Here is a 27,284-nt window from a genome sequence, read left to right on the forward strand (position 1 = left end):
CCGCGGTATGGGGGATCTTCCCGGACCAGGGCTCGAACCCGTGTCCCCTGCATTGGCAGGTGGATTCTTAACCACTGCGCCACCAGGGAAGTCCTAATGGAATTTTTTAAAAGAGTGAAGGAAGCCACCTGGGTTTGGGGCCTGAGCATCTGGGTGGGTGGAGGAGATGAGTCCAGTTTGGGACAGGTGGCGTTTGAACTGCTCATGGGACATCAAAGTAGAGACGGCCGGCAGAGTTGCAAGACAGAGACTCAGGACAGAGCCTGGGTGGGGCTACAGATCTGGAAACCATGGGTCTACAGGCGGTGCTCAGGCCAGGGGTGTTTGAGAAGGTCCAGGGAGGATGCTTAGGTAGAAGGTCTATGGTGGAGCCCCAAGTGTCATCAGCATGGACAGGAAAGGAAGCCCAGGAAGTAGACTGAGAAGAACTTTCCAGAAAGGGAAGAGGAAGCCCAGAAGAGGTGGTTTTCAGGAAAGGGGGAGCGACCAGCATGGGACAAGCTAGAACCCATCCCTGTGATATTAGGCAGGGGAGCAGAAGGGGGCAGCAAGTGGGGAGGGGGCATGAGACAGTGCCCAGTAAATGTTTCAATCTGTCATTGGCCCATAAAATGGATTATGGTTAGAGACAAGTGTGGGTGGGATCCCCAGCCATGCATAGGTATTGCCTCTTTTGAGCCCCACTGCTATGCCAGATGGGCAAGTTATATAATCTATATTGATATATTATTAATAATAGTAATTATATATCCTATACATGATACAGTAACTATAGTATGCAGTATGATCAATAGTAATGTCTTTCTGTGGGTTGTGTTCTCTGTACCAAGCACCATGTTAAGTGCTTTACGACTGTTTTCTCAGGTAATTCTCATATAAGCCCAAGGAGACCGTGTCCCTAACCCCCCAACATAAGAGAGAGAACTGAGGCACCGAGAGGTGGCGCCATCTCCCCATGGTCACAGGGCAAGAGCATTGCAAATACTGTTTGAACCCAGGCAGTGTGACCTCAGGGATCTGAGCCTCCCCAGCAAGAAAGTTTGGAGACTCTCACATTGACCCGGGGTATCTCAGCTATGTGTGCTCTGAGACTAGAAACATCTGTGCTGATCTTTTTTTTTTTAATAAATTTATTTATTTTATTTATTTAGTTTTGGCTGCATTGGGTTTTTGTTGCTATGCACGGGCTTTCTCTAGTTGCGGCGAGCGGGGGCTACTCTTTGTTGCGGTGTGCGTGCTTCTCGTTGTGGTGGCTTCTCTTGCTGCACAGCACGGACTGTAGGTGCCTGGGCTTCATTTGTTGTGGCTTGTGGGCTCTAGAGCACAGGCTCAGTAGCTGTGGTACACGGGCTTAGCTGTTCCACGACATGTGGGATCCTCCCAGACCAGGGCTTGAACCCGTGTTCCCTGCATTAGCAAATGGATTCTTAATCACTGTGCCACCAGGGAAGTCCTGTGCTGACTTTTTAAGACCATAATTTTTGCATGAGCTTTATTTCTTTCATTGCAAAAAAACCTTACAGAATTGTTGAGGTCAGTGTCCTGGTTTCCACACTTTCCTTGGGGCTACAGAAAGAAAGAAATCCCACCTCAGCTGTAATTAGAGATGGGAATAAAACATAACCCTGAAACTTGCTGTTCTCAGCAAGGTGGTCATCATTCTGAAACAGGTGCCTTACATGGAATGGATATTTATAGAAAATGATATTTATAAAATCAGCACTGAGCTCACTCACTGTCAAATCTCTGAGAAGAGGCCCCCAGGAACTTTTGGGAAATGAAGATGCTGAGCAACTGACTGAGGAAACGTAATCCCTATGTCCTGAATGGTCTTTCTCAGGAACCATAAGTCACTGAGAGAACTCCGCTTGGGTTCCAGAAATCCAGCAAGAAGACACAGGAAGGGGCAACATGACCTGGGATTTTATCTACCGTGAGTAAGGGCAGGGTGGGTCCAAGTCTCTGAATGGGGCAGTGTGGTCTAATGGCTAAGGGTTCAGGCAACTGCTCACCCAAAGCCTGGCTCTGCCTACCCTTCCTGAGCCTCAGTCTCCTCTTCCATTAAGTGGGTACCTCCCACAGAGGAGTTATTTGAGGATCACATGTGGAAAATGCATATCAAAGGATATAAAAGCAGCTAATACTTTGAGTGCCAGCCCCCTGCCCCTTCCAAGTGGTATGTAACCTTAAACTGCCTTACTAGAAGTAACACACAGCACTAGAGTCCACTGGAAAACAGAAACTGTATATATATAAATAATCAAGCAAATGAGAGAGGGAAGTATGTAAGCAGGAAGAATTGAAGGCAGGGTATTGGCTGCAGCAGGTACAGGAGAGCTGAGAAGCTGAGCAGGTTGGTGACACACCCCCAGAAATCAGCCACAGGCTAGAGACTGGTGACCAGCTCTGGGTCAGAGAGACAGAGAGGGGAGGAGGGGACACTAGAGTAGGGGCTGGGGTCACCCAGGGTTTGCTGCAGCTCAGAGGAGGTATGGCTGCTGCAGATTTGCTCCAGAGAGGGACAGAAATACCCTTGCCTTTTCTTCCCTCCTGCCCTCCACTCTCTCACGAGGGTCTCCCACTGCCAGACTCAGCAGGAAGCCTTTGACCAGGGAGCTGGGAAATCCAGCCTGCAGTGGGGACACCCTTCCCCCACGCCACCACCATCCACCCGACCATTCAGGGCCAAGGAGGGCAGGTGGGAGGAGCAGCTCTAACGCCCAGAACCAGGGAAGGAGAACATGTTGTTTCATTGGTCTGACCACACCCTGAGAATTGTGTTCCGATGTGGAAATCATGCTTAAAGGAGGACCCCAGCTGACACAGGGTGGGGATGAGAAGCCACAGATGCAATTTACCCTGCAGGAGAGCAGTTTCATGGAGGGCAGGGGAACTGCCCCTCCATTTGGGAGGGGGTCTCTCTTGCAGCAGATGGTAGTCTTCTTATACAACCCTCCCAGGAGCAAGTCGACACCAGTTACAGGAAGAAAGAGTTGGAGTCAATATAAAGAAGTTGTTTTTCTGTTTCATAGCAATTAACACAACATTGTAAATCAATTATACTTCAGTTTTTAAAAATATATTGATTGGGGGCGGAGTCAAGATGACGTACTAGGAGGACACGGAATTAGCGTCTCCTCATAACTAGGGCACCTACCAGGCACTGGTGGGGGACCATGGACACCTAAGTGCATGGCAGGAACCCCCAGCAACCAGTTCTTTCAATTATAGTTTTATTTTTCCTAATATATTTTTTATCTTTCTAATTTTATTTTGTTTTTTATTCTTTGATATTGTAATACTCCTTTTTTTCTTTCCTTCTTCCTTTTTTTATTTATTATTTATTATTATTTTTTTTTTTACCACACAAGAAGCTTGTGGGATCTTGGTTCCCAGGCTGAAGGTCAGGCCCGAGCTCCTGTGGTGGGAGCTCCAAGTCCAAACTGCTGCACTAACAGAGAACCTCAGACCCCAGGGAATATGAATCAGAGTGAGGCCTCCCAGAGGTCCTCATCTCAGCACTAAGACCCAGCTCTATCCAACTGCCTGCAAACTGCAGTGCTGGCTGGACGTCTCAGGCCAAACAACCAGTAAGACAAGAATACAGCACCACCCAACAACAACAAAAAAAATGTTACAGACGAAGGAGCAAGGTAAACACCTACAAGACCAGATAAATGGAGACGAAATAGGCAACGTACCTGAAAAAGAATTCAGAGGAATAGCAGTAAAGATGATCCAAAATCTCGGAAACAGAATGGAGAACATACAAGAAACATTTAACAAGGACCTTGAAGAACTAAAGAGCAAACCAACAGTGATGAACAACACAATTATTGAAATTAAAAATACTCTAGAAGGAATCAATAACAGAATAACTGAGGCAGAAGAACGGATAAGTGAGCTGGAAGATAAAATGGTGGAAATAACAGCCAGGGAGTAGAATAAAGAAAAAAGAATGGGGCTTCCCTGGTGGCGCAGTGGTTAAGAATCCGCCTGCCAATGCAGGGGACACGAGTTCGAGCCCTGATCTGGGAAGATCCTACGTGCCGCGGAGCAACTAAGCCCATGCGCCACAACTGCTGAGTTTGTGCTCTAGAGCCCATGAGCCACAACTACTGAGCCTGCGTGCCACAACTACTGAAGCCCATGTGCTCTAGGGCACATGCTCTGCAACAGAGAGAAGCCACTGCAATGAGAAGCCCACACACCGCAACAAAGAGTAGCCCCCACTCGCCACCACTAGAGAAAGCCTGCGCACAGCAACAAAGACCCAACGCAGCCAAAAATAAATTAATTAATTAATTTTTTTAAAAAAAAGAAAAAAACAATGAAAAGAATTGAGGACAGTCTCAGAGACCTCTGGGACAACATTAAACGCACCAATATTTGAATTGTAGGGGTCCCAGAAAAAGAAGAAAAAAAGAAAGGGTCTGAGAAAATATTTGAAGAGATTATAGTCAAAAACTTCCCTGACATGGGAAAGGAAATAGTCACCCAAGTCTAGGAAGCACAGAGAGTCCCATACAGGATAAACCCTATGAAAAGCACAACAAGACACATATTAATCAAACTAACAAAAAATTAAATTCAAAGAAAAAATATTAAGGGTTTCCCTGGTGGCGCAGTGGTTGAGAGTTCGCCTGCCGATGCAGGGGATACGGGTTCGTGCCCCGGTTCGGGAAGATTCCACATGCCGCGGAGCGGCTGGACCCGTGAGCCATGGCCACTGAGCCTGCGTGTCCAGAGCCTGGGCTCCACAACGGGAGAGGCCACTATAGTGAGAGGCCCGCGTACTGCAAAAAAAAAAAAAAATTAAAAGCAGCAAGGGAAAAGCAACAAATAACATACAAGGGAATCACTATAAGGTTAACAGCTGATTTTTCAGCAGAAACTCTGCATGCCAGAAGGGAGTGGCTGGGCATATTTAAAGTGATGAAAGGGAAAAACCTACAACCAAGATTACTCTACCCAACAAGGATCTCATTCAGATTCGATGGAGAAATTAAACTTTTACAGATAAGCAAAAGTTAAGAGTATTCAGCATTGGGCTTCCCTGGTGGTGCAGGGGTTAAGAATCCACCTGCTAAGGCAGGGGACACATGTTCAAGCCCTGGTCTGGGAAGATCCCACATGCCACGGAGCAGCTAAGCCCGTCCACCACAGCTACTGAGCCTCAGCTCTAGAGCCCACGAGCCACATCAACTGAGCCCACGTACCACAACTACTGAAGCCTGTGTGCCTAGAGCCCGTGCTCGCAACAAGAGAAGCCACTGCAGTGAGAAGCCCGCGTACCACAACGAAGAGTAACCCCGCTCGCTGCAACTAAAGGAAGCCTGCACACAGCAACAATAGACACAACGTAGCCAAAAATAAATTAATTAATTAATTTAAGAAAAACCACATCCCTGGTCAGAAAAGTACAATTAAAAATAAATAAATAAACATTTAAAAAAAAACAGAGAGAATTCAGCACCACCAAACCAGCTTTACAGCAAGTGCTAAAGGAACTTCTCTAGGTAGGAAACACAAGAGATGGAAAAGGCCTACAAAAACAAACCCAAAACAATTAATAAAATGGTAATAGGAACATACATATCGATAATTACCTTACATGTAAATGGATTAAATGCTCCAACCAAAAGACATAGCCTGGCTGAATGGATATAAAAACAAGACCCATACACATGCTGTCTATAAGAGACCCACTTCAGACCTAGAGACACACACAGACTGAAAGTGCAGGGATGGAAAAAGATATTCCATGCAAATGGAAATCAAAAGAAAGCTGGAGGGACTTCCCTGGTGGCACAGTGGTTAAGAATTTACCTGCCAATGCAGGAGATACGGGTTCGAGCCCTGGTCCAGGAAGATCCCACGTGCCACAGAGCAGCTAAGCCCGTGCACCACAACTACTGAGCCTGCATTCTAGGGCCCACGACCCACAACTACTAAAGCCTGCACACCACAACTACTGAGCCTGCGCGACACAACTACTGAAGCCTGCACAGCTAGAGCCCGTGCTCTGCAACAAAGAGAAGCCACCGTAATGAGAAGCCTGTGCACTGCAACGAAGAGTAGCCCCCACTCACTGCAACTAGAGAAAGCCTGCGCCCAGCAATGAAGACCCAATGCAGCCAAAAATAAATGAATAAATAATAAAAAAAGAAGGCTGGAGTAGCAATTCTCATATCAGACAAAATAGATTTTAAAATAAAGATTATTACAAGAGACAAAGAAGGATACTACATAATGATCAAGGGATCAACCCAAGAAGAAGATGTAACAATTGCAAATATTTATGCACCCAACATAGGAGCACCTCAATACATAAGGCAAATGCTAACAGCCATAAAAGGGGTAATCGACAGTAACACAATAATACTAGGGAACTTTAACACCTCACTTCCACCAATGGACAGATCATCCAAAATGAAAATAAATAAGGAAACACAAGCTTTAAATGACACATTAAACAAGATGGATTTAATTGATATTTATAGGACATTCCATCCAAAAACAACAGAATACACTTTCTTCTCAAGTGCTCATAGAACATTCTCCAGGATAGACCATATCTTGGGTCACAAATCAAGCCTTGGTAAATTTAAGAAAATTGAAATCGTATCAAGTATCTTTTCCGACCACAATGCTATGAGACTAGATATCAATTACAGGAAAAAAACTGTAAGAAAATACAAATACATGGAGGCGAAACAATACGCTACTAAATAACCAGATATCACTGAATAAATCAAAGAGGAAATCAAAAAATACCTAGAAACAAATGACAATGAAAACACAACTACCCAAAACCTATGGGATGCAGCAAAAAAAAATTCTAAGAGGGAAGTTTATAGCAATACAATCCTACCTCAAGAAAGAAGAAACATCTCAAATAAAGAAACTAACCTTACACCTAAAGCAATTAGAGAAAGAAGAACAAAAAAAAACCCCAAAGTTAGCAGAAGGAAAGAAATCATAAAGATCAGATCAGAAATAAATGAAAATAAATGAAGGAAACAATAACAAAGATCAATAAAACTAAAAGCTGGTGCTTTGAGAAGATAAAATTGATAAACCATTAGCCAGACTCACCAAGAAAAAAAGAGAGAGGACTCAAATCAACAGAATTAGAAATGAAAAAGGAGAAGTAACAACTGACACTGCAGAAATACAAAGGATCATGAGAGATTACTACAAGCAACTATATGCCAATAAAATGGACAACCTGGAAGAAACGGACAAATTCTTAGAAAAGCACCAGCTTCCAAGACTGAACCAGGAAGAAATAGAAGACATGAACAGACAATTCACAAGCACTGAAATTGAAACTGTGATTAAAAATCTTCCAACAGGGCTTCCCTGGTGGCGCAGTGGTTGAGAGTCTGCCTGCCGATGCAGGGGATACAGGTTCGTACCCCGGTCCGGGAAGATCCCACATGCTGTGGAGCGGCTGGGCCTATGAGCCATGGCCGTTGAGCCTGCGTGTCTGGAGCCTGTGGTCCCCAACGGGAGACGCCACAACATACCAGTGAGAGGCCCACATACCACAAAAAAAAAAAAAAAAAAAATCTTCCAACAAACAAAAGCCCAGGACCAGATGGCTTCACAGGCGAATTCTATCAAACATTTAGAGAAGAACTAACACCTATCCTTCTCAAACTCTTCCAAACTATAGCAGAGGGAGGAACACTCCCAAAATCATTCTATGAGGCCACCATCACCCTGATACCAAAACCAGACAAAGATGTCACAAAAAAAAAAACAAAAAAAAAAACTACAGGCCAATATCTCTGATGAACATAGATGCAAAAATCCTCAACAAAATACTAACAAACAGAATCCAACAGCACATTAAAAGGATCATACACCATGGTCAAGTGGGGTTTATCCCAGGAATGCAAGGATTCTTCAATATATGCAAAGTAATCAATGTGATACACCACATTAACAAACTGAAGGATAGAAACCATATGATAATCTCGATAGATGCAGTAAAAGCTTTTGACAAAATTCAACTCCCATTTACGATAAAAACCCTCCAGAAAGTAGGCATAGAGGGAACCTATCTCAACACAATAAAGACCATATATGACAAACCCACAGCCAACATGTGATGATGAAACCATTTGATGATGATGAAAAACTGAAACCATTGATGAAAAACTGAAACCATTTCCTCTAAGATCGGGAACAAGACAAGGATGTCCACTCTCACCATTATTACTCAACATAGTTTTGGAAGTTTTAGCCACAGCAATCAGAGAAGAAAAATAAATAAAAGGAATCCAAATTGGAAAAGAAGAAGTAAAACTGTCACTGTTTGCAGATGACATGACACTATACATAGAAAATCCTAAAGATGCCACCAGAAAACTACTAGAGCTAATCAATGAATTTGGTAAAGTTATAGGACACAAAATTAATGCACAGGAATCTCTTGCATTCCTATACACTAATGATGAAAAATCTGAAAGTGAAATTAAGGAAACACTCCCATTTACCATTGCAACAAAAAGAATAAAATACCTAGGAATAAACCTACCTAAGCAGAAAAAAGACCTGTATACAGAAGACTATAAGACACTGATGAAAGAAATTAAAGATGATACAAACAGATGGAGAGATATACTATGTTCTTGGATTGGAAGAATCAACATTGTGAAAATGACTATACTACCCAAAGCAATCTACAGATTCAGTGCAACCCCTATCAAGCTACCACTGGCATTTTTCACAGAACTAGAACAAAAAATTGCACAACTTGTATGGAAACACAAAAGACCCCGAATAGCCAAAACAATCCTGAGAAAGAAAAATGCAGCTGGAGGAATCAGGCTTCTGGACTTCAGACTATACTACAAAGCTACAGTAATCAAGACAGTATGGTACTGGCACAAAAACAGAAATATACATCAATGGAACAGGATAGAAAGCCCAGAGAAAAGCCCACGCACATATGGTCACCTTATCTTTGATAAAGGAGGCAAGAATATACAGTGGAGAAAAGACAGCCTCTTCAAGAACTGGTGCTGGGAAAACTGGACAGCTACATGTAAAGGAATGAAATTAGAACACTCCCTAACACCATACACAAAAATAAACTCAAAATGGATTAAAGACCTAAATGGAAGGCCAGACGCTATAAAACTCTTAGAGGAAAACATAGGCAGAACTGTCTATGACATCAATCACAGCAAGATCCTTTTTGACCCACCCCCTAGAGTAATGGAAATAAAAACAAAAATAAACAAATGGGACCTAATGAAACTTAAAAGCTTTTGCACAGCAAAGGAAACCATAAACAAGATGAAAAGACAACCCTCTGAATGGGAGAAAATATTTGCAAACAAAGCAACTGACAAAGGATTAAGCTCCAGAATATACAAGCAACTCATGCAGCTCAATATCAAAAAACAAACAACCCAATCCAAAAATGGGCAGAAGACGTAAATAGGTATTTCTCCAAAGAAGATATACAGATTGCCAACAAACACATGAAAAGATGCTCAACATCACTAATCATTAGAGAAACACAAATCAAAACTACAATGAGGCATTACCTCACACTGGTCAGAATAGCCACCATCAAAAAATCGATAAACAATAAATGCTAGAGAGGGTGTGGAGAAAAAGGAACCCTCCTACACTGTTGGTGGGAATGTACATTGGTACAGCCACTGTGGAGAACAGTATGGAGGTTCCTTAAGAAACTAAAAATAGAACTACCATATGATCCAGCAATCCCACTATTGGGCATGTACCCTGAGAAAACCATAATTCAGAAAGAGTCATGTACCACAATGTTCATTGCAGCTCTATTTAAAATAGGACATGAAAGCAACCTAAGTGTACATCGACACATGAATGGATACAGAAGATGTGGCATGGGCTTTCTGGTGGTGCACTCGTTAAGAATCTGCCTGCCAATGCAGGGAACACGGGTTGAAGCCCTGGTCCGGGAAGATTCCACATGCCGCGGAGCAACTAAGCCCGTGCAACACAATTACTGAGCCTGCGCTCTAGACCCCACGAGCCACAACTACTGAGCCCACGTGCCAGAACTGAAGCCCGTGCACCTAGAGCCTGTGCTCCGCAACAAGAGAAGCCACCGCAATGAGAAGCCCGCACACCACAATGGAGAGTAGCCCCTGCTCGCCACAACTAGAGAAAAGCCCGTGCATAGCAACAAAGAACCAATGCAGCCCAAAATAAATTAATTAATTAAAAAAAAAAGAAGATGTGGCACATATATACAATGGAATATTACGCAGCCATAAAAAGAAATGCAATTGAGTTATTTGTAGTGAGGTGGATGGACCTAGAGACTGTCATACAGAGTGAAGTAAGTCAGAAAGAGAAAAACAAATACCATATGTTAACACATATATATGGAATCTTAAAAAAAAAATGGTTCTGATGAACCTAGGGGCAGGACACAAATAAAGACTCAGGCATAGAGAATGGACTTGAGGACACGGGGAGGGGGAAGGGTAAGTTGGGACGAAGTGAGAGAGTAGCCCTGACATATATACACTACCAAATGTAAAATAACTAGTGGGAAGCAGCTGCATAGCAGAGAGATCAGCTCGGTGCTTTGTGACCACCTAGAGGGGTGGGATAGGGAGGGTGGGAGATGCAATAGGGAGGAGATATGGGGATATATGTATATGTATAGTTGATTCACTTTGTTATACAGCAGAAACTAACACAACGTTGTAAAGCAACTATACTCCAATAAAGACGTTAAAAAATATATATGTATATGTATATATATATATATATATATATATATATATATATATAGATTAAAGAAAAAAGAAGAAGCTCCTTCCAGTGGAGCCCTCTGAGAGGTAGTGAGTCCCCCGTCACAGCAAAAGATCCATGAGCATTAATTCTTGATCTAGTGACTGTTGCTTTTCTGAACTAGATTCTACTTTTTTTTTTTTTTGGTTCAGCAGCCATGGTTCATGGGTCTTGCCGCTCTGTGGCATGTGAGATCTTCCCGGACCGGGGCACGAACTGGTGTCCCTGCATCGGCAGGCGGACTCTCAACCGCTGCACCACCAGGGAAGCCCAGATTCTACTTTTAACATGACAAAGAAGTTTCAGTAACACAGAAGATCTTGCATCATCAGTTAAACTTTTTTTTTTTTTTTTAACTGTGAAACCCAGATTGGGACTTGAACCCACGGTCTTTTTTTTTTCCTTTTAATGAATTTATTTATTTATTTATTTAGTATTTATTTTGGGCTGCGTTGGATCTCCGTTGCTGCACGCGGGCTTTCTCTAGTTGCAGTGAGCGGGGGCTACTCTTTGTTGCAGTGCACGGGCTTCTCATTGTGGTGGCTTCTCTTGTTGCGGAGCTCAGGCTCTAGGCACGCAGGCTTCAGTAGTTGTGTCACGCGGGCTCAGTAGTTGTGGCTCGTGGGCTCTAAAGCGCAGGCTCAGTAGTTGTGGCGCATGGTCGTAGTTGTAGCATATGGTCTTAGTTGCTCAGCGGCATGTGGGATCTTCCCGTACCAGGGCCCGAACCCATGTCCCCTGCATTAGCGGGTGGATTCTTAACCACTGTGCCACCAGGGAAGTCCCATCAGTTAAACTTTTAAACTTGCTTTGTAAAAACCCTCTGTTTTGTTTCTCCTTAACAGGCTATAAATTCCTCTCAGACAGGAACATGTTTATAGTTCTGCCTGAGTTTAAGCAAATATAATATATGAAAACCTTGGTTCTTGGTTCCACTAAAACAAACCAAAAAACAAACCAAAACAAAACAAAATCCACCACTGAATTCCTTTCAACAATAATTTTCCCTAGAGCGTTTAAAATATACTATCAGGGTCCAATAAGGTTTTTTTCTGAAGTGTTTATTTCATGCTGGCAAAGGGAAACTATTATACAGAGGAAGCCTACAGAGAGGAAGAAATTAATGTGAACAATATGCAAATAAAAAGCCACAGTTGTCTGCAGTATGTGTTAAAGTAAGCATCCCTTTGGCTTTTAGCAGCCCATAACGGCAGCCTGCAGTAGGTAAAGAAATATTGTTTATTAACAGAGAATACGCCATTGAATTCAATAGATATAATAAATTTAAAATTAATTTTAAAATTAAATAAATTTAAAAACCAGTTTCATACTTGGACATTTAGGAGCGAAAAAGGAAGGAAAAATAGCAGAGAAAACAGAAAATGAGAAATTGGAAGAAAAGGAAAAAAAGCAGAGAACTTCAGAAAGACAAGGGAGCTTTCTTATGCTATAAAATCAGGATTTTGGTCCATCAGCTAATAGTGAATCTAAGAAGTCAGTTGTCTCAGGGAATCACCTTAAATTCATCCATACCGTGAGTATTTAACTGGACCTAACACATCCGTATACATTCTTCTTTGAGCATGGGCTGGCTGAAACAGGCCTGTGTATTTCTTTCTTTCTTTTTTTTTTTTAATTGAAGTATAGCTGATTTACAATGTTGTGTTAGTTTCCGGTATACAGCAAAGTGATCCGGTTACATTTATATTAATTCTTTTTCAGATTATTTTCCATTATAGGTTATTATAAGGTATTGAATATAGTTCCCTGTGCCAGATAGTAGGTTCGTGTTGTTTACCTATTTTAAATATAGTAGTGTATATCTGTTAATCCCAAATCCCTGATTTATCCCCCCTCTCCCTTTCCTCTTTGGGAATCATAAGTTTGTTATGTCTGTGGGTCTATTTCTGTTTTGTAAATAAGTTCATTTGTTTCATTTTTTTACATTGCACATATAAGTGATATCATATGGTATTTGTCTTTCTCTGTCTGACTTAATTTAGTATGATAATCTCCAGGCCCATCCGTGTTGCTGCAAATGGCATTATTTCATTCTTTTTTATAAGCCTGGGTCTTTCTTCTCACATGGACCACATCTATAACTCTTCGGCTACAATTTCCCATTTCCTGTTCTTTATGGCAGCTGGAGAACCTAAAGATGCTTTCAAATCCATCCATGTGTACAACGAGGCCCCCCACCTGGGGCTCACAATTTCCTTCCATTTTCTCTGTCCCAGTTTCTACAGCTCATTTGATGTCAATTTGCACAGTCACTCGCTTCAAGTTTTCCCAAGTTTCTTATCAGTTTTTATAGAGACAATATTCTTTCTTTTTACCCTCACGTTTCCACAATTTCTGTAACACTTAATTGAATCAATTAGTGACAATAATAAACACAACTGCTACACACAAATTTCGGAGCAAACACAAGTGACTCTACTAAGCACAGAGGCCAAAGGTAGGGGGAGAAGTACATAGGTGGAGGGTTCAATGTGCTTGTGTGTTTCACAGAAGAAATGGGACAGGTACATTAATCTAGTGAGTCAATAAAGTGGAAGTTGGTTAAGAGAGCATCTTAAACAAATAAGTGTATAAGAATTAAAATTCGCTTAGACATTAGAAGCTAGAGGTGCCTTTTTTTCTTTGGCCGTGTTGTGTGGCATGCAGGATCCTAATTCCCCGACCAGGGATCAAACCCATGCCCCCCTGTAGTGGAAGCGCAGAGTCCCAGCCTCCCAACCACTGGACCACCAAGGAAGTCCCCAGAGGTGCCTGTTTTGCATTAGGTCATTTTAATCGATCATCCACTCATTCTTTCATTCAATAAATATTCCTTCCATGACCTCACAATACTAGACATATTGCTGGCTACAGGCTGATTGGCAGGGTCGCTTTATTGTGCCCATTTTATTTTATTCTTTTTAATTAATTAATTAATTTATTTTTGGCTGCGTTGGGTCTTCATTGCTGTGCACGGGCTTTCTCTAGCTGTGGCGAGCAGGGGCTACTCTTTGTTGCAGTGCACAGGCTTCCCATTGTGGTGGCTTCTCTTGTTGCGGAGCGCGGGCTCTAGGCGCATGGGCTTCAGTAGTCGTGGCACGTGGGCTTAGTAGTTGCAGCACACGGGCTTAGTTGCTCCGCGGCATGTGGGATCTTCCTGGACCAGGGCTCAAACCCGTGTCCCCTGCATTGGCGGGCGGATTCTTAACCACTGTGCCACCAGGGAAGCCCCTGCCCATTTTATTGATGGGATGACTGAGGCTCAGCCATCTGTCCATTGCCACACACATGTAAGCACAAGTGCTGGGTCTCCTGGTTGTACATCCTCATGTGCTCCCTACCATGTAATGCTGTGGGTTCATATTTCCCTTCCCCTTAGGCCAGAAATTCAGGTTCTTATGACAGTATGAGGGAGAAAGCAGACAACTCTACTAGCCATTTTGGAAAATGACAGATAAATAGATTGAAAGCCAAATTGTCCCAGTGTTTGGAGTCAGAGGCTGACAGCAAACAGAAGGCACATCAGATGGGATTCTGAAGAGAATTTAAATACAGGACCATAGGGAGTTCCCTGGCAGTCCAATGGTTAGGACTTGTTGCTTTCACTCCCATGGCATGAGTCCAATCCCTGGTCAGGGAACTGAGATCCCGCAAGCCACATGGCACAAACAAAAATTAAAATTAAAATTAAATTAAAAAATAAATAAGGGACCATTTAGAGAATCGAGTTAGAAGAACCTACTGAAGTACCCAGGGCCAGCAAGAAAGGAGCTGTCACCACCCTGGGCCTGAAGACACAAATGCAGGAAAGAGCATTACTAGGGCCTGGGAGGCTAGAGCCTGGAAGAGGGATTGAAAAGATGCCTCCTTGGTCAAACTTTAGTCATGCTCTTCTGCTCCCTCTTCTCAACAAGGCCCTGACCACGGCCCCATCCTGTCTTTGGCTTGACTAGCCCAGTTTTAGCAAAGTATCCTGATAAGTCAGTTTAGGGAGAATCCCCTCACCCTTGATATCTGATCAAATTCCTCGTCCCCCACCTTTGATATCTAAGCCCTTGGCCTGCCTTTAACAAGAATCCTATTAAGTCCATTTAGCAAGAATCTCCCAACCCTTGCTAGCTCCCCTTAGTAATTTTCCATCCACTGACCCCGACTCTGCTATAAACCCTTAGCTGTCTCTGTTATATTCAGAGGTGAGCTTGGATTCTCTCCCCTGTTGCAGTAGTCCTGAATAAAGTTTATCTTGCATCTTTAGCTAGTGTCAGAACAGTTTCTCTTTAACAGGATTGCCAGGCAGGAGCTGTGGTCACTGAAGCCACTGACAGAGCCTCAGCCCAAAGCAGGGGGCGGGCAGGGAAAGAAATGCCCCCACCTCTCTGCTCCTGCACTCCAGTCTCCAGCTGGTGCCTCCCACTGGCTGACCCCAACAGGAAGTCATAGGGGTGGGAGCCTAGGTGATGCCCTTCATTAAGGTCAGACTTCCAGGATAGAGAGAAAGTATGAATGAAAGAAAGAATGAATGAGTCTGGGGAGCAAGCAAATAGAGAATAATCAGCCCACCTCGTTTGCCAATGGGTGGCATAACTGACATTGTCAGAATTCTTTCTCCCATTACAATGTTAAGAACTCTCCGAGACTGACCCAAGAGGAAGGGGCAGGGGAGGACATGCCAGCCAGAGCAGTATTGGTGCCAGCCCACCAAGGTGGTCAGAGGGAGTGGGTAGGGGCAGGGAACCAATATGCAGACCCAGGCCTGCCAAATCTCTGGATGCTCAGACGGTGACACTTAGACCAGAAAGGGGACTTTGCAAGAGATTGAAGGTCAACAGGCAGACAAGGTTGTGGCAGAGACAACTATGCAGTCCCCATCCTGATTTAAGAGAGTAAGGGGGAAGTGTGGACTATGGTCTTCAATCTGCTAGATGAGAAATTGTCACTGGTGAAGCACTCACTCTTCAGATCCTCTCTCCCCACCTCTAACTCATCTCACTACAGACAGCAGTTCTGCCCAAGCCTTGTCGATTTTGTGCAAAAGCAAAATGACGGGGACCGCCCCCCCACCGACACACACAGGACCAAGTTACGTCTTCAATCCCCAGACTTCACAGACACCATGGCATGAAATACCACAAAGCCCTCTAGGGACTCACACTGCACGACCCAGAAGTTGGCGGTGGGGTTAACTCCCATGGGCTACCCTTGACAGTGGCGGTGCAGGAACCAATAAACAAATGGGTGCCCTTCCATCACCTGGGTGGACGATTCTGAAATGCATTTCCCCAAGAAGTCCCATGGGATTGACTACACAGTCACCCCAGCATTGGGCAAATTGAGGGTACATCCTTGGACCAACAACCTCTGATCCCCTGTTCCAAACCCCCATCCTGAATTCCTGCTTCCTGGATTCACATGTATTACATAACTTGGAAAAGAAAAATATGAAACTTTCCAGTTGAGCTCAGCCTTCCCGGAACTAACAGCATGGGAATGGCCTGGCCTCGAGGACAGAGACGCATAATCCAAGATTCTCAGTCAACAGATATGTCTTCATCCCTGAAATGCTGCCACTTTTGAGACTGAGGGATTAAAGTATGAAGATTCTGCATTAGTAAGGACTCAGATGCTGTGAGTGAGAAAAACAGAAATCACACCAGCTTAAGCCAATAGTTTTGGGGGAAAAAAGATGGGGAATTTACTAGAACAAGTAACCATCTAGAAGTACAATGGGACCAGGAATTCAACGTCATCATCTTCATCCTCTCTGTCACTCTATCTCTCCCATCTCTCAGTTCTGTTCCCCTGCGTGTCGGCCACATTCGCTTCTATTGCAAACGAGCTACTTCCATGCGGACTTTGAGTTTACAACCCCACCCCCACCCCCCCAGTTAGTGACAGAAAGTAGAACTTCTCTCACCCAGCAACTGTATAAAAATCCCAGAGAAAGATTCTGATTGGCCCTGCTTGGATGACCTGTCCACTCCTTGAGCCAATCACGGTAGCCGAGGAATCGGCTACCATGATTGGCTAGACATGGATCACGTGCCCACACTAGTGGGTGGGGCTGTGTGGGGTTCTCGGATCGGCATCTTCAACAGAAGCTTTTGGAAAGGACTTTGGGGAGGAATAGTTCCGTAAAGGAAGGTACTCAACAGAAGCTTTTGGAAAGGACTTTGGGGAGGAATAGTTCCGTAAAGGAAGGTACGGCAGATGCTGCTGGCGTTCCATCCATATTCCTCAGGCCTTACTTCCCCAGCGGTATACCAGTATTTGCAGCTCTGGGTCTGAGGGCTTTGCCCCCGATTCATAGAAAATGTTCTGCCCACTGGCCCAGCAGGTTGGGAACGCAGGCTGATTAACGCCCCCAAAGAGCTGTCAGCCAATATGCAGCAGGAATGATGTGCAAATACCCCATCTGCCCCACCTCTTGTGTAGAAAAGCTCTAAGGTGTGTGTTTTCTGTTATTTCCAAGAGTTACCTCTAAAGTTCCAGCTTGACCTGCACTGTTAGGACCTCTTCCCTTCCCTGTCTCCCTACCCCCGCCCCCATGACTGTTTCTTGCACTTTCCAAATTAGCTACTTGAACCTGAATTCTAGCCTCAGGGTCTGCTTTTGGGGGAACCCAGACAAAGGAGAAAAGGATTGGGAGGGGACAAGGGCTATTGTTTCAGGAGGAGGAGAAGAAAAAAAGGGCAGCTGTCACCAATAGCCCTGCCCTTTCTTGCACTTGTTCATCTGTGGCACCTTAGGTCAGGTTTCTAAGATGCAGAACCTGTGACCTGGATTCTCATGCAGTGGTTTATTGAGTGAGAGTTTGCCGGAGAAGCAGCTAAGGAAGCAGCACAGCGCAGCGAGAAAGCCCGACGAAGCGGGGGGTCTCGGGGGGGAAACTAGCCTTAGCGTGATCCCAGAGGAGCCCTGGAGCATGAACAGAACCACAAAACTGTCCTCTCTACCTTGAGGCAAGAGCCAGACCTTGACACCTTGCTATTATTGATCAGCCACTGGCTGCAGGCTGCCCTTGGGCGGGGGCGGGGTGGGGGGGGGGGCGCTGAAAACTTCCAGGCTGTCCAGGGCAGGTGAGATCTGCGCAAGGCTTCAGCAGCATCCTCTGCTTGTGGATTATTACGGGTTATAGGGAAAAGGAGCCTCAAGGCTGCTGAAACTTTTGACACAGACAACAAATATATGCTGAGCGTAACAAAGAATTAGGATACGAGAGCTTCGCCTTCCCGAAGTTCATGGTGTGCTGGTGGAATTTAAAATCACACTACCTCCAGATGCAAACTATTATATATAGAATGGATAAACAACAAGGTCCTACTGTAGAGCACAGGGAACTATATTCAATATCCTGTGACAAACCGTAATGGAAAAGAATATAAAAAAGAATGTATACATACATATAACTGAATCACTTTGCTGTACAGCAGAAATTAACACAACATTGTAAATCAACTGTACTTCAAAAATAAATTAAAATAAAGCTACTTCATCCACCCTTGCCAGGCACCCAGCTCATTGCCGAAGGGTATCTGTCCTCGTGGTGTCCAGTCTCCTCCTGTCGACCCCATTTCCTGCTGTTTCCCTGCAAGCACCCCATGTTCCAGCCAGCCCGGGTTCTTCCTCGACTGTCCACTGCTTCACGCCTCTGGGCCTTTGCACATGCCATTCCCTCTGCCTGGGATGCCCTCTCCTCTCTCATCTGCTTGGGAGGTCCAACTTACCCTTTCAAACATAGCTCAAATGTCATTCCCCACAGTTATATGTCATGAGCAGAAAAGCTTTATCCCAGAGGTGCCAGGAAAGTTTAGCATTTGAAAAAATTTTTCATTCCTGGAATGAACCAGGCCAACAGAGTAAAAGAGAAAAATCTCTGGGGACCTGGAGATGTGCATGTGGATGACAGCAGCAGTGAGCCAGTATCGCACCGCAGGCATCATGCTAAGCCATGGAGGGGGAGGTGGAAAGGCTCTGCTGGAAACTTCATTTCACAGAGGAGGAAAGCAGGGCACAGAGAGGCTGGGTAATTTGCCTAAGGTCACACAGCTGGTAAGTGGTAGAAGCAAGAGTTGAACTGAGACATCATCACACCACATGTCGTTACCACATGTCATACTGAATGATTGAGTGAAGGCAACGAGCAGAACCAAAATGATGGGCGATCCATCACCTGACTCCACCACCTGCTGAGTCAGGTCGGGCTGTTCAGGTCACTCCTTGCAGTGGGGGAGAGCGGGAGCTAGGACAGGCAGTTCAAAGGATGGAGAAGGATGCAACCCTTCCTGTGGAGCAGACTCCCAGGGACCCAGTGTTCTTCCTGCCCTGGGTCCCCACGGCCGAGGGCCAACCTCCACCCTCCCCCTTATCTCACTATATTACAATTGCAAGTTCACGCGTCTCTCTCCCACTTTGGATATGGGGCCGGGTTTCACGCAGCCCTTTTTGGCCAGGACCATTTGTCCGGCCTGGAGACAATCCATTTTTCTTGAATAAAGGAGAGGAACGGTACTCAAGACTCCAGGAGCCCTAGTGAGAACACGGCCAGACCCCACTCCAAGAGACAGCAAAGCAAGAAGCCAGTTACTGCCAAGTGGTCAAAGCAGGACCAGCTGCTTGGCTGACAAGGTACCGACCAGGCAGTTGCTCTTTCCCCTAAGAAGGGTCAGGCCTGTGCCTGGAGTCTGAGCTTGAACCCTACAGACAGAACCTAAGGATTGTGGGGGCCATGCAGCTCATAGGAGAACTTGGAGGTGATGTTGGAGAGGATGTGCCTGAGAGCGTTGCTCCACGCCGTTCCTAGAATCCCATTGGTACCTCTGGGCTCAGGGGGAAAGTGCTGTGATGGATTAGTGATGTCTGCCATGGGTACTGGATGGGAAGTGGAGGCGTACTTGTTATGTGTTTACCACCCAAGTAGTAGCAGGGCTGTGGGAGAAGGGAGCTGGGCAGATTACTAGTAATAATCGTGACTAACATTTCTTAAGCACTTAGAATGTGCCAGGCACCATGTTAAATGCTTTTCCTGCTCTATTTCATTTAATCTTCAAACCAACTCTTGGAGAAGAGTACTCTGGTCCCTCCTCTATGTCAGCTCCATGAGAGTCATGATTTTATTTATCTGTGTTTAGCACTATATCCCCAGCACCTAAAAGAGTACCTGACCCATGGCCAGCACTCAATAAGTATTTGCTGTTGAGTAGATGAATTCCCATTTTGCAGATAAAGAAACCGAGGCCCAGAGAGATAACTTGCTCAAAGTCATGCAGTTAGCAAGAACTGCTCTAGGGCAGTGTCTCTGGAATATTGTGAGGCAATGGAATTGTTCTATAATCTGTGCTGTCTCATATGGGCGCCACTAGCTGCAGGTGGCTGGTGAGGATGTGACTTGGGGCTCAGGCAACTGAAAAAGCGAATTAGAAATTCTGTGCAGTTTTAACTAACTGAAATGGAAATGGCCACAGGCGGCTGATGGTGACCATTTTGCCTAGCACAGCTCTAGAGCTTGAAGGCTTGACCACCCTAGACACCCGGCCCAGGTTCTCCAAGTCAAACACGATAACACCGAGACTTTTCCAATTGTAATTCCATCGGGGAGGGCAAGGGGTGTAATCAGTGAAGGAATCTCCAAGGAATTGCATTTGTGCTCCTCTGGCCACACAATTCTGGGAAGGCTTTTATCCATGTGCCTAGTTTTACACATGAGAGGTCTGAAGATTCCAGAGGAGACATGGCTCGGTCAGGGTTACCTGCTGACCTTGGACCTCAGCCAGGTTTGCAACCCTGAAATGCCAAGCGCTTCATTTTCACAGTTGGCAAACAGGGAAGCATGTGCCTGGTCTGGTGAACCATGGCAGAGTCAGGCTGTGGGCAATGTCAGCTTAGTTAGGGACCTCAGCGATAAGTGACAAGCAGTTCTGACCAGACGGGCCCCAAGATGGAGCCAGCTCCCAGAGAAGCCGTGACATACAGGGAGCTTCCTGTACATTCTGTGCCTGGTACCTGCCTCCCGTCCTGCCTTCTCTCTTCCTTTCTTTTTTTTTTTTTTTTTGTGGTACGCGGGCCTCTCACCGTTGTGGCCTCCCCCACTGCAGAGCAGAAGCTCCGGATGGAGCAGAAGCTCCCGCTGCAGAGCAGAAGCTCACGGACCCAGCAGCTCCACAGCATGTGGGATCCTCCCAGACCGGGGCACGAACCCGTGTCCCCTGCATCGGCAGGCGGACTCTCAACCACTGCGCCACCAGGGAAGCCCTCTCTTCCTTTCTTGAGGGCTGGTATCTTCCTTTCCCTCTGGTCACAACACAATAACGTGATCTTGAGAACGAAGCTGATGAATGAATGCTAAGGTGTCAATGGCTAATAGGAAAGAGCCCATTCTGGGGACTTCCCTGGCGGTCCAGTGGTTAAGACTCTACCCTTCCAATCCAGGGGGTGACCCCTGGTCGGGGAACTAAGATCCCACATGCTGTGCAGAGTGGCCATTAAAAAAGAAAAAAACGAGTCAATTTTCAAATGATATCTATGTTAACAGGAAACAAGGGCTTCAGCCAGAGAAGAGTCCTCTAATCGGTAGACAGTCAGGCATCGTCAGCAAAAGCTCAAATTTATGCAGCTTTATGCATGGGGTACTGTTGGAAGTGGTCAGCATGTAGTAATCCGTTTATTATTATTCATTCACTCACTCATTCATCATGTATTCATTCGTCAACACCATGACAGGGACAAAGGCTTCCCCATTTGGAGATGGGAAACTGAGGCATGGTGTAGCCGGTCCAGTTCACACAGCCGGGGAGTAGCCAGGCCGGGGCTCAAATCCAGGGAGAGCTGGGGAGAAAAGCCTTGGGGAGACGGAAGGAGGAAACAGCAAGTACCAACTCAGGGGAGGTCCTTTCTCTTTTAATCTGAGATTTTAGGGACGACCGAGGCCTGGGCCCACATTCCCACTGTGGCTCTACCCATTCGCTGGTCTGTTGCTTCTTAGCCTCCAGTCTAAATAGTTACAAACTTACCGGAGTGATTGAGCCAAGAATTCCGCTTGCCAGCGTGATCCCGGGTGGCCCCTAGGCTGACTCGTTTATGCTGGGCTGCGATTTTTCTACATTACTCAGGCTTTGGGAGGGAAGCTGGGCCACGGACAAACCTCTGGTGAGAAGAACAGTTTTCAGAGAGCTGGCCCCGCCTCCTCCTTCTCCCCTCCCCCTCCCCTCCCTGGAGGGCGAGGGCTGCAGCTGCAAGCAGCAGTGCTCACGGGGCCTCCCCCCCAGCCTCCCCCCTCCAGCCCCCCCCAACCAGGCCCAGCTGTTCCGGGGACCCAGCTGACAGCTCGCTGACACTTCTCCCTGCCTCCCCTTAGGACCAGCTACAACCTCCTGAGCAACAGGAAGGTCAGAGCCAAGAAGGTAATTTGAAAGAAAAGCAGCTTGCAGCCCTTCCAGGCTGGGTAACAGGGTAACTGGGCGCTGGCATACAATGGCCTGGGTTCCTCATCCCGGTTCCCGCACTTACCAGCTGTGTGATACTAGCGCCAGCCGATCGTTCAGAGCCTCGGTTTCCTCATCTGTAAAGTGGGAATAACAGTAGCATGGACCCGCAAGGTACCAAGAGGATTCCACGGGTGGTGGAGAGAGTGTTTAGCATGGGGCCTGTGCGCTACCCCCAGTCAGCCTCGGCCCCTCCCCCTCCCTCCTTTTGTTATTCTGTGTGTCCATGGGATGCACGTCTGTACTAGGGTGTTCCGCTGAGGCTTGGAGAATGAACATAACATTAGCCTCAAGGGTTCTTTGGTGACAGTCCCAACTGTTCCATCTAGGGCCAGCAGACACACAGGGCCCCGCACTCAGAAAGGCCCCGCACTGGAGGTTTAATGCTCTACGATTGTTGTCTGGAAATTCTTAATAATTTTATCTTTTGATGTTGTATTTTGTAAGCAAAGCCAAATGGGACAACGGAGCATGTTCTGGGGGACTTGGAACCTCGTTCACAGGCTCCATCTCCCCTCACCCTGCCCCCCAGGACCATTTGTTTTTTTTTTATTTTCTTGTCTTTTTTCTTTTTTTAATATAATTTTGTTTACTTATTTTTGGCTGTGTTGGGTCTTTGTTGCTGCACACGGGCTTTCTCTAGTTGCGGGGAGCGGGGGCTACTCTTCATTGCGGTGCGCGGGCTTCTCATTGCGGTGGCTTCTCTTGTTGCAGAGCACGGGCTCTAGGCATGCAGGCTTCAGTAGTTGTGGCACGCGGGCTCAGTAGTTGTGGCTCGCAAACTCTAGAGCGCAGGCTCAGTAGTTGTGGCGCATTGGCTTAGTTGCTCTGCAGCATGTGGGATCTTCCTGGACCAGGGCTCGAATCCGTGTCCCCTGCATTGGTAGACGGATTCTTAACCACTAGGCCACCAGGGAAGCCCCTGTTTCTTTTTTTAAATTGCAGTATAGTTGATTTACAGTGTCGTGTTAATTTCGGTGTACTACATAATGATTCAGTTACACATATATAATGTATTTATTCTTTTTCAGATTCTTTTCCCTTTTAGGTTATTAGAAAACATGGAGTATAGTTCCTTGTGCTACACAGTAGGTCCTTGTTGGTTATCTGTTTCATACATAGTCCAGGACAGTTCCTGACCAGGCATCTTTGCCCCTGCCCGGCAATCACTGTCACCCATCAGGGGCCTGGGTACCGCAAGAAGGCTTGGGGCAGCCTCTGCCCTGCCCACCAGCTCACATGGCCCTAGGTGCCTGTGAGGGTCTGTCTGCACAAGTCCCACAAGTACCCCTGTGTCCAAAGGAGAAAGGGGTGAAACAGCCAATAAAAAGCTCCACAACGGGTCGCGGGAGAGACTGCAGAAGAAAGGAAAAAGCTGTTTTATTGCTTTATGAACAACCAGGGAACCACCTGGCCCCAGTTCCACTTGATGGGGCTGAATCTCAGAAATGATGGGGTGCTGAGTCACTGACTAGGGGTACTTCCCAAGACAGCCTTTGCGGGGAGGTCAGAGCCTTCCAAACAGGCGCTCCTCTGACCCAGCAACTTCATTTTACCATCAGGCGTGGGTGCAAGAATGTTCACCTGTGTTATTATAATATTGAAGCCAGCTGGGTGCCCCAAAATGAGGGAGGGTCAAGTCCACAATCCCATAGAAGAGAACTTATTGACATGTGAAAAGCTCGTGATATTTGCAAAAGTGTGTGGGGGGCAGTTTCCAAAGAGCCTGCGCCACATGGAGTCACATGCATGGATGCGTGGGGAACACTGGGCCGATCTACACTTAAGTACTGACAGCTGTTCTCCTCGGGTGGGTAATGTTTTCCCATTTGTGCTTGTCTGTGTATTCCAAGTTCTCTGCATGGAGCGTGCCTCACTTTTATCATGACACAAAGGCAGGATGGTGCAGAAGACAAGGTTAGGCCTGCAGACTGCGGTGCTCAGTTCTGACCAAATTTAGAACCCAAACAAGTCTGATCGTTGAAATTTGAATATTGGGAAAAACTCATCTTTTCTAAGCCAGGTTGTCTCTGGCATGGGAACAAATACACACAGGACTGCCGAGGTTCCAAGCCCAGCTCTGCTCCTTACGAGTTCTGTGAACTTGGGCACAGAGTTAACTTTTCCAGGCCTCAGTTTCCCCTTCTGTAAACAGAGAAAGTAAACAGTACCTCCCTCAAAGAGTCCAGGAGATGAGATGAGTGAATATGTACAGGGAGCTCAGAGCAACGTGTAGCACATGTGAGCTGTACAGGGGTTGTGGTGGTAGTGGTGATATTATTGTGAAAAACTACATAAGGGGAAAATACGGAGAGACAACAGTTTTAATAATTATTTTTGGACAGTGCAGGAGTGAGTGGTTTATTTTTCCTTTCAGACTTTTCCGTATTTTCCAAATTAACTTAAACATGCGTGACTTTTCTAATTTGAGAGAAAATGAGACGTAAAGGAAAAAAAAGTGAAAGGATGGTTCACCAGGTGGTGATAAGGAAAACAGCACAAAGTCAGCTTAGCCAAGCCTGCACGTGTTTCAGGTCAGTGTCACGTGGGGATTCCTGAGCCTGTCCCAGGCGCTTACTACAGGCAGTCCCTTCAGTTTGTACATCTTCTCATTCATATAGAACCCATCACCAGGAAGACAGACATCCATGCCAAGTTATAGGCTGCTAAAATATCTAGGGACTTCCCTCAAGGTCTAGTGGTTAGGACTCCGTGCTTCCACTGCAGGGAGCATGGGTTCTGAGATCCCTGGTCAGGGAACTAAGATCCCGCATGCCATGTGGCACGGCCAAAATAAATAAATACATACAATAAAAAATCTATAGCTAAATCTCTCTAGATAGATAGATCCATGTATGCGTAGACAGATCCATATATACCTTTATACCTACCTGTCCTTATCCATATCTTTCTATATAGAATCTTTAAGTATAGCTATAAAAAAGAATACATCCCACCCATAGCACTCTGAATATATCCCTAACACAGGACTGACCCGGATACAGTAATTGCTCATTTATTTGTTTGTCTCCCTCCCTAAAATCCTTGAAACTATCTTCTTTCTAACCCTGGCAACTACCACAGCGCCTGGCACATAGTAGGAATTCCCTAAAAGTCTGCTGAATGAATTAATGAATGAAGAAGTACATGAATTCATGTAATAGTGGAGATTTGCACATCAAGATACAGACATAGAACAAGATGTGAGATTAGCTTTGTTGGGGTGTGAGATTAGCTTTGTTGCTCAAGGAGGGGTCAAAGATGGGCAAGTAAGGCTTTAAAGAGATACCTAAAGGCTTCCGTGGTGGCGCAGTGGTTAAGAATCCGCCTTCCAATGCAGGGGACACGGGTTCGAACCCTGGTCTGGGCAGATCCCACATGCCGCGGAGCAACTAAGCCCGTGCGCCGCAATTACTGAGCCTGCGCTCTGGAGCCCGCGAGCCACAACTACAGAACCCGTGTGCCCCAGCTACTGAAGCCTGTGCGCTTAGAGCCCGTGCTCAGCAACAAGAGAAGCCACCAGAGTGAGAAGCCCGCGCCCCGCAACGAAGAGTAGCCCCCGCTTGCCGCAACTGGAGAAAGCCCACGCGCAGCAACAAAGATCCAATGCAGCCAAAAATAAATAAATTTTTTTTTTTAAAGAAAAAGGTACCTCCCTGTACCACGAAGAGAGCATTCTTTATTAAAAAAAAAAAAAAAAAAAAAAAAAAGACGCTCTCAATCCTTCCCAGAGAAGGCAGGGAATAGAAAAGCGAGGACAGAGAGAAGTTTTTTTGTTTGGTTTTGCTTTTGTAACAGCTTTATTTATTTTTTTAACATCTTTATTGGAGTATAATTGCTCTACAACGGTGTGTTAGTTTCTGCTTTATAACAAAAGTGAATCAACCATACAAAAATATGGAACGCTTCGCGAGTTTGTGTGTCATCCTCGTGCAGGGGCCATGCTAATATTTTCTGTATCGTTCCAATTTTAGTATATGTGCTGCCGAAGCGAGCACTACAGCTTTACTGAGATACAGCTCATACCATATATTTTTTCTGGTTCTGGCGGCGCCGCGCGGCTTGTAGGATCTTAGTTCCTTGACCGGGGATTGAACCCAGGCCACAGCAGTGAAAACGCCACGTCCTAACCACTGGACTGCCAGGGAAATCCCAAATTCACCCTTTTGAATTGTACATTTCAATGGTATTTTCCGTATATTCAGAGTTGCGCAATCATCAATACCACCTAATTTCAGAACATTTTTATCACCCTCCCCCCCACAAATCTCTTAACAGCCACCCACTCCACTTACCCCCAACTGGTTAGCCCTGGGTAACCACTAAGCTTTCTGTCTCTATGGACTTGCCAGTTCTGGACACTTCATATAAATGGACTCATACAATATGTGTCCTTCTGGGTCTGACTTATTTCACTTAGCATAATGTTTTCAAGGTTTATCCAAGCTGTAGCATCAGTTTGACAAGGATAGATCCGTGATGGTTAAACTCATTCATTCCTCGAAAATTTATTGAGCGGCTACTAGGTGCCAGCCCTGGGGGCACAGCCAGGAATAAAACCGACAGTAAACCCTGCCCTGGAGGGTTTCTAGTGGGGGAGAGAGACAATAAGTCAAATGAACAAGGAAATGATTCAGAAGATTAGACGGCGGTAAAAGCTAAGTGAAGCGGAAAGCTGGAAACGGGGTTAGGAGAGAGGGATGGTGACTTTAATCACGGGGTCAGCGAAGGACTCACCGTAGGGTGAACGCAGAGGCCGACCGAGCCAAGGCTGGAAGGAGGTGAGGGTGCGAAGGTGCCACTGCGATGGCCCCTCCCAGCACTCCGGTCCCCCAGGCCCGGGACCATGCCTGTCCCTCCACGCCGTGTCCCCGCGCCTAAGACGGCGGGCGACACCCAGTAGGCATTTCACGGTGCGTGACTGTGAGTGGCCCGCCTGGGTCACAAGCGAGTCCTGCGGCCGGGTGGACAGCTGGGCGAGGCTGGGCGAGGACGCCG

The 27,284-nt window shown here is 45.8% G+C and overlaps 1 long non-coding RNA gene and 1 other non-coding gene across 4 annotated transcripts; both read right to left on the reverse strand.

Moving 5' to 3' along the window:
• Positions 1 to 1,239: 1,239 nt before the first annotated feature.
• LOC132415888 (uncharacterized) lies at positions 1,240 to 27,236 on the reverse strand. 3 transcript variants are annotated; one of them, XR_009517426.1, is made up of 4 exons: positions 27,024 to 27,236; positions 22,312 to 22,363; positions 21,816 to 21,948; positions 1,240 to 1,407 (listed from the first exon to the last, which is right to left on the reverse strand). It is a non-coding gene; the product is annotated as an uncharacterized lncRNA (long non-coding RNA). The 3 variants fall into 3 exon arrangements; XR_009517425.1 differs by lacking the exon at positions 1,240 to 1,407 and adding an exon at positions 21,360 to 21,644; XR_009517427.1 differs by lacking the exons at positions 1,240 to 1,407; positions 27,024 to 27,236 and adding exons at positions 21,360 to 21,644; positions 22,880 to 23,073.
• LOC132417381 (U6 spliceosomal RNA) lies at positions 26,178 to 26,284 on the reverse strand. Its single transcript, XR_009517820.1, has one exon. It is a non-coding gene; the product is annotated as a U6 spliceosomal RNA (small nuclear RNA).
• Positions 27,237 to 27,284: the final 48 nt, after the last annotated feature.

This window comes from Delphinus delphis, chromosome 20 (genome assembly GCF_949987515.2).
Source record: "Delphinus delphis chromosome 20, mDelDel1.2, whole genome shotgun sequence".
NCBI lineage: Eukaryota > Metazoa > Chordata > Mammalia > Artiodactyla > Delphinidae > Delphinus > Delphinus delphis.